The sequence below is a fragment of the Anguilla rostrata genome, unplaced genomic scaffold, assembly GCF_018555375.3.
Source record: "Anguilla rostrata isolate EN2019 unplaced genomic scaffold, ASM1855537v3 scaf1099, whole genome shotgun sequence".
NCBI lineage: Eukaryota > Metazoa > Chordata > Actinopteri > Anguilliformes > Anguillidae > Anguilla > Anguilla rostrata.
Window position 1 is genome coordinate 1 of NW_026986436.1, and position 11,749 is coordinate 11,749.

The 11,749-nt window shown below is 39.1% G+C and overlaps 1 long non-coding RNA gene across 2 annotated transcripts; it reads right to left on the reverse strand.

Moving 5' to 3' along the window:
* Positions 1-2,864: 2,864 nt before the first annotated feature.
* LOC135247163 (uncharacterized) lies at positions 2,865-10,491 on the reverse strand. 2 transcript variants are annotated; one of them, XR_010328103.1, is made up of 3 exons: positions 9,995-10,491; positions 8,135-8,259; positions 2,865-2,940 (listed from the first exon to the last, which is right to left on the reverse strand). It is a non-coding gene; the product is annotated as an uncharacterized LOC135247163 (long non-coding RNA). The 2 variants fall into 2 exon arrangements; XR_010328102.1 differs by lacking the exon at positions 2,865-2,940 and adding an exon at positions 4,734-4,790.
* Between the last annotated feature and the right edge of the window lie 1,258 nt (positions 10,492-11,749).

The following is an 11,749-nucleotide window of genomic DNA, read 5'->3' on the forward strand; positions in this document are numbered from 1 at the left end:
GCTCAACCCAGCTATTTATGAAAAAGGTTTATATATTTGTGTCTTACAAATTCAATGTTAATTGAGCCGGGATACACACCCGACCTGCCCATGTCTGCTAAACAGGGGCCCCAAAAATCTAATCTTGTTTATACAATTTACTTGTTATAGCTGGGTTTAAAAAAAAGATAAAAAGTATTAAGAAGAAAACCGTTGTCATTTCCCCAAAAAATATCCGGGGAAATTTAAGAGTAGTGCAAACCATTGAAATTGCCTTTTTTTAAAAACTTTGGGGTTTAAAGGGGTTTAAAAAGTAGTGTCAATTTAAGCCTATTCAATTTCCTTTGATCACCTGTGAACTCTCCTTTGAAAGCGACTGGGGTTCCCTTGAACGATCACTCTCCATAGACAGACAGCTGGGTACAGGTGACCCCGCTCTTTCTACATGCACCCTGTAAATAAAACATGGAGACAGAGCTTCCAGTTAATTCCATCTTCATACAACTGCTCTCAGTCACTGTACATCTGACTGTGACATAATAAACCCGACACCTGAATGTGATATAATACACCCTCCTACACCTAAAAAATGACAGTGACTTTTTCAGTGTAGGGTTCCCCCCTGCCCCCTCGTGTGCAGGCAGCGCCCCCAAAAAAAAGGGGGTAAAGTAAAGATGGGAATTTTTTTAAAAAAAGGGGCTACGAAGTACAAACCGTCACAAATTTGAGCTCAACGGCTGCAACAGACTCCTTTTTTGGGCCCAAAAAGCCACTCGCTCCTTAGCAGGGGCAAAGGCAATAAATGTCAGTCAAATAAAAGGAACCCCCCCCCCCCCAATCGCCTGTTGCACATAAACCACATCATAAAACTTAATTTTGTATACTTTCCATAGTTACTTGGTCTCACTTATAATTGTAGAAACAGTTATACCAATTTACGTTTTCAGAACCACCCCCAGATTACCAAAAAATTTTCTAGAAAAGTTTTAATGTCCATATAAAATGTATTTACATTGCATTCACTTTTGGTATATCCAATACTTGTGTCTTTATGGCTCTTTTGTCTTGTAAGAGTTTCTGTAATCCAAAAAAAGCCTCTGCTCATATTTGGGGGTAATGTCCGGAGTGGGAGACTGCTATCTAGTGTAATGCTGGGAACATTTGCTCAGTGTTACGAAAAATTATCACAAGTTGAATGATCACGTTTTTTTTCCCCATGGTAATGCCTAGTTCTTGTTGCCTTCTTTTGTTTTTTTTGGTACTGCATGGGGCAATCTGCTCTAACCCGGCTCTAACCTAGCTAGTGATGAGAACGGTTTATATATGTTGTGTCTTACAAATATCAATGTTAATGAGCGCAGGATAAAACCCCCCCCCGCCCATGTCTGCTAAACAAAAAGCAATAATCTAATCTTTTTATCACAATTTACTTGTTATGAGGGTTTAAAAAAAATAAAGAAGTATTAAAAAGAAATCAGTTGTCACTTCCGGGAATATATCCTGGAAGTTTAAGGTAGTAAACCATGTGGAAATTGCCTTTTTAAATGCTTTGGGTTGGGGGGTTTAAAAAGTAGTGTCAATTTAAACCTATTCAATTACCTTTGATCACCTGTGAACTCTCCTTTGAAAGCGACTGGAGGTTCCATTGAATGTCACTCTTCAGAGACACACAGCTGGGTACAGGTATTTTCTCTTTCCACCTGGACCCTGTGAAAAAAACATGGAGACAGAGCTTCCCGTTAATTCCATCTTCATACAACTGCTCTCAGTCATTGTACATCTAACTGTGACATAATAAAAACCCCCCCAACACCTGATATGTGATATAATACACCCCCCCTACACCTGAAAGGTGACAATGACATTGCAGTGTAAGTTTTTCCCACTCCCCCCCAGTGGGAAAGGGGAAACGCCCACAGAATAGGGATAAAGTAAAGATGAGCAATTTATTAAAAAGGAGCTACGAAGTACAAACCGTCACAAATTCGAGCTCAACGGCTGCAACAGACTCCTTTTTGGCCAACCAAGCCACTCGGGTCCCTTTGCAGCGCTAAAGGGAATAAATGTCAGTCCCAAAAAAAGGAACCTCCCCCCCAATTTGTCTGTTGCACACTAACCACATCATAAAACTTAATTTTGTATACTTTCCATAGTTACTTGGTCTCATTTTTAATTGCATGAAACAGTTATACCATTTACGTTTCAGAACAACACCTCAGATCCCCCAAAAAATTATTTAAAAAAAGTTTTTGCCCCCATGTTATGTACTTACATTGCATTCACTTTTTGGGATACCCCAAAACTTGTGTCTTTATTTTTTTGTCAATGTAAGAGTTTCTGTAATCCAAAATCCTCTGCTCATATTTGGGTGTAATGTCCGGTGTGAGACTGCTATCTAGTGTAATGCTATATACGGGATCAGTGTTTAAAGTTATCACAAGTTGAATGATCACGTTTAACTATACGATGGTAATGCCTAGTTTTTTTTTGCCTTCTTTTGGTTTTTTTTGGTACTGCATGGGACAATCTGCTCTAACCGGCTCTAACCTAACTAGTGATGGCGGTTAATATATGTTTTTTCTTACAAAATTTTTAATGTTAATGGCGCAGGATAAAACCCAACCTGCCCCATGTCTGCTAAACAGGTCGCAATAATCTAATCTTGTTTATCACAATTTAATTGTTATAACTAGGTTAAAAACGATAAAGTATTAAGAAGACAATTTGGTTGTCACTTCCGGGCAATATATCCTGGACGTTTTTAAAAATAGTGCAAACCATGTGGAAATTGCCTTTTTAAATGCTTTGGGTTAAGGGGTTAAATAGTAGTGCCAATTTAACCATTTAAAAACCTTTGATCACCTGGGAATTCCTTTTTAAAAGACTGGAGGATTCATTGAATGATCACTCTTCAGAGACACACAGCTGGGTACAGGTGACCCAGCTCTTTCTACCTGGACCCTGTAACAAAACATGGAGACAGAGCTTCCCGTTAATTCCATCTTCATACAACTTCTCTCAGTCATTTTTACATCTGATTGTGACATAATAAACCCCCGTACACCTGAATGTTATATAATATACGATTGAGCCCAAAAGTTTGCATACACCTAGGCTAAAAAAATATTCCCAAAATCAGTTTTTTACAACTCCAAAATTTCATGTTATATACATATCTATTGGGGGAATTGGGGCATCTACTTTGTTTACATCAGAGGTAATTTTAAAACAATCGATTAGCGACAGATTTATTTTTAGCTTTAATTCACTATTTCAAATTCCAGTGGGTCAAGTTTACATACCCCAAGCTGACTGTCTCTTTTAAAAACACTGGAAGATTCAGAGATTGATGTAATGACTTTTAGAAGCTGATTGGCTAATTGTCATTTAAACCCACCTGGGGCTGTATTTAGGGGCCCACCTTTAAACCCTGTTTTTCCCCTTTATACCATGGGAAAAAACCAAAACAAACCCCCGCCAAGACCTCCACAAGTCTGGTTCCTCTTTAGGAGCAATTTTCCCAAAAAACTGAAGGTACTACGAGCATCTGTACAAACAATTGTCGTATGCAAATATAAATCTTGGGACCACGCAGACACTGCATCGTTCCCGGGGGGGGGCACAAATTAACTCCCCGGGGGTGAATGAGCTTTGGTCAGTAAGGTTCAACTGAACCCTAAAAACAACAACAAAGGAACTGGTGAAGGAGTTGGACGATCAGGCCAAAGTATCTACATCCACCTTTAAAAAAATCCTACATCGCCATGACCTGATATTTTTTGGGGGGGTGTTTTGCGGAAAAAGGATGGTGCATTTCATTAAAGGAAATCATGAGAAGGAGGATTACTGGAAATACTGAAGCAACACCTCAAGTCATCAGCTAGAAACTTAAACCTTAGTCACAGCTGGTTTCCAGAAAGGACAATGATCCTAAGCATACCTCCAAAGTTTTAAAAAAAAACCTTAGGACAACAAAGGGAAAAAAAGTATTGGCCATCACTAACCCTGACCTGAATCCCATAGAAAATTTGTGGACTAAAACGAAAAGCATGTCAGCAAGGAGGCCCCAAAAAAACCTGTGATTTCCCAAAAATTCTCTCAGGAATGGGAAAAAAATTGGGAAATATTGAGAAGCTTGTGGAAGGTACCCCAAGCTTTGATTCAAGTTAAGCAGTTAAAAGACAATGCCACCAAAATACAACAAAGTGTATGAAAAAATTTTTGACCCATGAAAATCGTATAGTACATAAAAGCTGAAATAAATCTGCCTTTAGCTATTTTTAGAAATGACCTCTTATGGAAATGAAGTAAATCCCTAATTGATTAACACAGTAAATGTATGCTAACATGAAATGTGTGGATTTGAAAAAAAACTGAGTTTGAATGTCTTTAGCCTAGGTGCATGTAAACTTTTGGGCTCAATTGTGTATTATTCACATTCAGGGTTTGGGGGGTTTTGTTATGTATAGTCAGATGTGCATTGGCTGAGAGCCAGTAAGAGGATGAGTTTTAAACTCAACTGTACCTACCTACACCTGAAAGGTGTCCAGTTAAACTCACCCTCTTTCTGCAACTTAACTCACAGACATTGAGACAGGGCTTCCAGTTAAACTCATCCTCTTACTGCAGAACTAACTATATGACATTAAATATTGATTCATGCATTTATACCTCTTCCTCTCAGTGCTGAGGTTCCCCCTTTTGGTTTTGGCTCCTCTGAGAGACTCATTTTAGAAAACTGCGCCCCCCATTAAGAGACGGGAACACATCAGACCAGATGGACCACAAGTGCCCTTCCAACCCAAATTAGCCTGTAAACACACACATGAGAAAAAACACTGAACACTCACATGGACACACAGAGACACAAACACACAATATAGCGTAGTTTTGACTGGACAATGCAGAATTTAAAAGGGTCCTGAACAGTACTAACAGACATCTCAAAGGGGGGATGTTGCCCCTTTAAAACTGAAGCTCAGGAGCGCGTGTCCAGAAAAACACCACAGCGCACTAGAAACAGTGTGCCCACTTTATTAGTTTCTGCCATAAACAGTGATCAATGACGTCGAAAACTTCATTCGGACACACAACCATGTGACCGCTTTTGGGAACTGACTCAAAGGGCAAAACTTTGGCGCAGGTTTCGTGGGGGGGAGCAAGAGTTTTTGTCAGTCGGGGGTAGTGAGTCACAGCGCTGCTTTAAGAATCCCAGACATTGTGCAGAGATGGAACCAGCCAGGGAACAGAGAGTGGTCTGAGTTTGGGAGCATTTTTAAAAGATATCACAATAAGCTTTGTCCTCCTGGACCCAGGGGGGGAAAAAGGTTAAAAAAGAATTTTCTATGGGCCAAGTGACTTGAAAGGGTTGAGGAAAAATTTTTGGGTAGTATTTCTTTGAAAACATCTTTTTGTAATTTTTTTGAGGCAAGATAGCCTATATTTTTTGTAGTACCAAATTTAAAAATTTTTATATCAATACTTTTGAGTAACTTGGCATTTTTACATTGAAAACATGTTTTATGGGGGATATATTTCTTTTTAAAAAGGGTTTTTTTATGAGAGTAGAAATCAAGTGACCCTGTAAAAAGGTTTGGTTATGGGTATCCTTGTGAACTTGTCAGTCTGATGAGCGTGTAGGTTTAGCAGTTTCGGTTTGCTATATATGAAAAAAAAGGGCTGTGACAAGCGTGCGGGGTGGCGTGGTAAAAGCGCAGAAACGCAGGTGAAATCTGGCGGTAGTACTCACGGTTTGACCCATCCAAAAGGGCCCTTTATTGAAAAAAAATCAGCAACCCATAGAATTAGAGCTGCCTACGCCCAACTTGTGTACCCGCTGTCCTGTCCGTTGTCTGTTTTTCATGGAGATGAACTTTTAGTGTTTGTTATCTGATTTTAAATGTAATGTTTCAATGGGGGTTGCAGAACGTCATACGTAGTAATTTTTTGTATGTGGCTAGATAGAGAACAGGGCGGGTAACATGAATGTAGAAACTGGCGTTTGTATAAGGTTTTTTTTCGGTAGCCAAATGAAGAAATATAGTTAGTAGAAATGGCACAGTGGTGAATGGTGTAACCCTTTTTTTAAAATGAATACATTTGCCGTCCTTGGAAGCATATGGGTGGCCGTGAGTGAGTTTTGGTAAAGAAAATATAAAAGCGTAAGAAAACGTTAGTGTAAAGAGGAAATTATCAATCCTTCAACCGGAGGTTTACCAGTCTGTGACTTTGTTAGTGCAGGCAACCATGACATAGCTATGCAATGCTGTAATATCATTAGCAATCCTGTCCGTGGTTTTAAAGAAGAACACATGCCAGTAAGGACAGAAGAGCTCCATTGAATCCATATGGCTTTGCAATATTGTAGCGGTTAATAATTGAACGTGCAGACGGTACGTTCATAATGCAGTGTATACGTTGGGTGAACGGCGGGTAGATATGGTGCAAAGCAATAATTGAAGTAGTAGCCAATTATTAGTGAGGGTAAAAGCAGGTTAAAGAAACATGTCCCTAGCTGGGCTTGACCTAAGACCCCATGTTCCCAAAGACTGTAAACTTACCCACTAGGCCACAGGCAGATTAGCTGTTTTAACTGGAAATGTTTCAGAGTAAAAGGTATGGGTATTTTGCGTGTGTATGCAAGTTTTTGATTGGGTCGTGAGGATGAGGATTTGGCTGATGTCGGTAAAATGTCCAATGGGGAGACATGTTGTTACTGGGATAGGCGGCAGGGAAAAATAAGAATGAGAAGAAGAAGAAGAAGAAGAAAGGAGAAAACGCAAAATCCCCTTAGTTTTGGGCTTTATTGTGTGGACATGTGAAGTTGTTTATGAAATCTGTCTGTTGAAATGGGGTCAGAATGTACTGAATTTAATGTTTTTAAGGGCTGAGTGTCTGTGGCTGTTATGGTTATTTCTGTGGGAATCCTGAAAAGTACCAAACTCTCGGTGCTGTATAGGTATGGGGGCATGCCCACCGCCAAGGCGTAACTTGGCGGGATGGCATACCTGCCATCCCAATAGGATCTATAAGGAAGGCCCAATCCATTCTGAGGGATTCCCAGCATCCCTTGTTCAATCAGTTTGTATTACGCCCCTCAGAGCGCAGATATACACCGATCAGCCACAACATTAAAACCACCTAATATTGTGTAGGTCCCCCTCGTGCCGCCACAACAGCTCTGACCCGTCTCCACCTCTGAAGGTGTACTCTGTTATATTTGTATATCTGTATATATTTGTATCTACTGTATATTTATATCTGATATTTTGTATCTACTGTAAATTTGTATCTGATTGTGTTACTTTATTTTCTTTTAAGCTGCAACAATGCAAATTCCCCCCGGGGATCAATAAAGTACACTACTACTACTTATTACATTATTGGTTTTTATTACATAAAAAAATTGAAATGGATTACATTATTGGGAGTTATTACACTATTGGTAGTTTATTACATTATTACTTGCTACAGGGCTATAAAAAGCCAAGATATTGTTAGAGGGTGAATTATTTCCACATGATTTTAAGAACTCTTGATGGGTCAGAGCGGTTTTGGCGGCACGAGGGGGACCTATACAATATTAAGCAGGTGGTTTTAATGTTGTGGCTGATCGGTGTAGGCTCCCTATTTTAAAATAGTATCCCTATGTTAAAAACAAACAGGATTAAACACTCTTTTATCCCAAGTGTCACTGGCTTTCTTAATAAGTTATAGTGATATGTTTTGCAATGATTTTAATGTTTATCTGTTGTCATAAATATAGTTATTGCTATTCATTATATACTATGCTGCAGTACAAACTGCCCCATGGGGACAATAAAGACTCAAACTAACACCAAACCTATATCCTTTGTGTTATATACCGGCACATTTATTTGGAATACCCCCTCATTAATGCAAATATGCTACTCCTAAGCGCACATTATGTGGCTGTAACTCAATATAGACATTACATTACAGGCATTTAGCAAACTCTCCTATCCAGAGCGACTTACACAACTTCTTTTTTGTCGCATATTTTTTAAAATTACATCCATACAGCTGGATATATACTGAAGTAATGCAGGTTAGGTACCTTGCTCAAGGGTACTACGGCAGTGTCCTACCTTGGACTCGAACCTGTGACCTATAGGTTACAAGGCCATCTCCTTACCTATTAGAATGGGCAAGATGTGTGATCTAAGTGACTTTGACTGTGCCAGATGGATGGTGCCAGATGTGGTGGTTCCAGCATCACAGAAACAGCTGCCCTCCTGGGATTTTCATGCAGTACAGTCTCTAGAGTTTACATAGAATGGTGTGATAAACAAAAAACACATTGTTAATGAGAGATCAGAGGAGAATGGGCAGACTAGTTCAAGCTAACAGAAAAGCCATAAATGAAATAACAGCTATGCTTGGCCAAAGAGCTCTAATGTAATCTCTCAGGACCACAGTAGATGAGACAAAGGAGACAATTTAGATTCTTGAAACTGTCTCCCAGTAAAACCATTTTTCCTGAAGCCATTCCAAATAGCCTTTTGGCATGGAGGTAGCATCTAATTTTGGAGCATCTAATGTAGCAGTTAATAGAAACTTGGTGACCCCCGATGCAACCAAGTTCTGTAATTCTCCAACTGTGACCACTGGATATTTGTTTGCTCCCTGAACCATCTACCTCACTGTGCATTGGCTAAGATCACTAGCGCCATTTACTGGGCAGGTTTAACACTACTCTAGGGGTTTTGAAATTATTCATATTTGGTCTCACAGTAGTAAGTCCTATATTTCTTTGTTTAGTTTTTGATCCATTTCCTTATTTTTGAAGGTCAACAACCATTTTTTTTCTTCATTTGTCAGTTTGTTGCTTTTGATGAAAAATTGATTTTGTAAGCGTGTTGCCTCAGTTTTATACTCCAGTGAAGCAGCAAGCCATGGAAGAGGACAACACAGTTCCTTAGGCCTGAGATCAGCTTAATGTCTTATATACATGCTGGTGTAAAGTTCACTCTGTTAGATTTTATTTTTAACAGTCTTTAAGGGTGCCAATAATTGTGACCCCTATAAAGTCAGTATCTGAGATGCATGTATTTTACTTGTAGGCGTATACGATATGCTAGTGACAATTTATAGCTGACTGATATCCCTGTTATTGCGTTTCATGTAAAATTTTAAAACATATGGCAACGTTAACTACCCGTGCTTTCCAGTCAGTATTTCGACCGCACATTTACCCATAAACAACCCCCTTACATACACGAACATGCTCGTGAGAAATCTTCTTCAAATCAACATCCAAAACGACCCAAATCAATAACTCATGAAAGTAGATCATTATTTTTTAAGTAGCTCAATTTTATCTCAAAAAAGTCATTGTATCATGTGTTTTCCGTTTCTAAGTAGTTGTAATTCGAGAAAACGCAAAAACAAAAACTTTCGGCCCAGGGGTGCAGATGCAACATACAAAACACAAAAGGAGTGGTCCTGAGGTGCAGATGCAACATACAAAAACAAAACTTTCAGCCCTGAAGTGCAAAACACAAATACAATAAGAAAATGAAAAAAACAAAAAGGAGCAGCCCTGAGGTGCAAAATACAAATATACAAAAACTAGCAGCCCTGAGTGCAAAACACAAACATACAAAAACAAAAACGTGCAGCCCTTAGGTGCAAATGCAACATACAAAACAAAAACTAGTAGCCCCGAAGTGCTACCTCAGGGCTGCTCCTTTTTGGCCTGACGACATGACTCCCGTCATATCCAAATAGGTAAAATTATCATGAAATACCATAGAAATGCTAAAATAAATGTTAAACTTTTTAAAAGTCATTTGAAAGGGCATGTTTTGTTTTTGGTCCCAAATGGGGAATTTGAAAAAAACATATTACTCCTCGTCTACTCCTCGGGCGCCTCCTCGGCACCTTATTTCACTAAATCAAGCGTTATTGCGATCATAGTTGCGGAGTCCTATTCCTCCAAACACCCCTTCTCAGCTTCTATTCTCCCCAACCCACTCCAAAACAGACTACTTACTCCGTTCTTTTATCCAGTTTTATTCCTTTTTTTACTACATCCTCCTTGTCCTCCGTCTTCAAAATGACGTTTGAGTTTCACTTTCTCTTTCGACCCTTTTTTTTATTTATTTATTTATTTTATTTATTTTACTTTTTTACTGGTTCAAGTAAGTCCTTTTATTTTCATTGGTTGCATTCATTTATTGTATTCAGTTAGTTACCCAGAAAAGACAAACATTCCTTGTATGTAGACATTTGCCTAATTTTAACGTGTACATGTACTAACCCTATTGAACAATTCTACAATTCCGTTGGGACTTAAATTGTTCCAATATATTGGTACCATCTGTAGGCTAAACCCGCAAATAAGCCTGTTCGAGTGTGGCGAACATCCGCGTCACTGTAAGAAATCTTTTTTCAAGATGCACAATATGACGATGGACAGAAAATAAAAAATAATAAAAATAAACCATCTGTCTCCCTTAGTGTCCCTGACACAATCACTGACGCATTCACTTCCTCGTGACCAGTTATATCCGTATATGTGCTTATGTTTGCGGCGAGTAGTTTCTGTTATCACGAGGCTATTTGTTATCTCCATTCTTAACAGTCTATTTTTGTTTGTAAATGTAGGTGCAAGGTTTGTTAGTTTGTTATTATGTACGTTTTGATATGTGCATCTCCAATTGTTGACTGTTAGTTTTCTTTTTAAGTCAATTTGTAAGGTTACTCGTCATTTGTTGTTTATATGTTTTTCATCATATCTGTGTCTGTCATTAAAAAATAGGATATAAACAGCAGCTGATTTTCCATGGAGCTTGCACTTTCCAGGTTCAAAGGGGGGGGGGGGGGGGGGGTGCATGGAGCTGCATGTTCCTGTATTCATGCTGGTGTCCTCTGGGTCCTCTGGTTTTCTGGTTTCCTCCCACACCAAAGACATGCATGTCAGGTTCAGTAAACTCCTGTCATTGTCACTGGCCAAGGCCACTGCACAGTGGCTGCCCACTAAAAGTAGTTAGAATGAGTAAAATGCAGAGGATTACTTATTCTTTCTCTTTGAGTCACTAACATGTCCTTGTATTGATGCCTGGCAGATTGTATAGAACTTTCTGAGCTGTGTCTAGAAGTTTTATATGACAGGTCATTGCCAGAATTAAAAGATGAAATTTTGATTCAGTGCAAACAACTGAAGTTTATTTGTAATAACGTGTTTACTCAATGGATAATCAACTGAGTTTCCAACTTGATAAATACATCAACGTAATTATGAACAATGATTAGTCAAAAAAGGCCTTTAAAATATGGCCAGTTATAATTGGGATGGCAGGTATGCCATCCCGCCAAGTTACGCCTTGGCGGGGGCATGCCCCATACCTATACAGCACCGAGAGTTTGGCACTTTTCAGGGTTCCCCACAGAAATAACCACAACAGCCACAGACACTCAGCCCTTAAAAACATTAAATTCTGTACATTCTGACCCCATTTCAACAAACAGAACTCATAAACAACTTCACATGTCCACACAATAAAGCCCCAAACTAAGGGGATTTTGCGTTTTCTCCTTCTTCTTCTTCTCTTTCTTCTTCTCTTTCTTCTTCTCATTCTTATTTTTCCTGCCGCCTTTCCCACTAACAACATGTCTCCCCATTGGACATTTCACTGACACCAGCCAAATCTTCACCTACACGACCCAATCAAAAACGCGCATACACACGCAAAATACCGATACCTTTCTACTCTGAAACATTTGCAGGTTAAATAGCTAGTCCGCC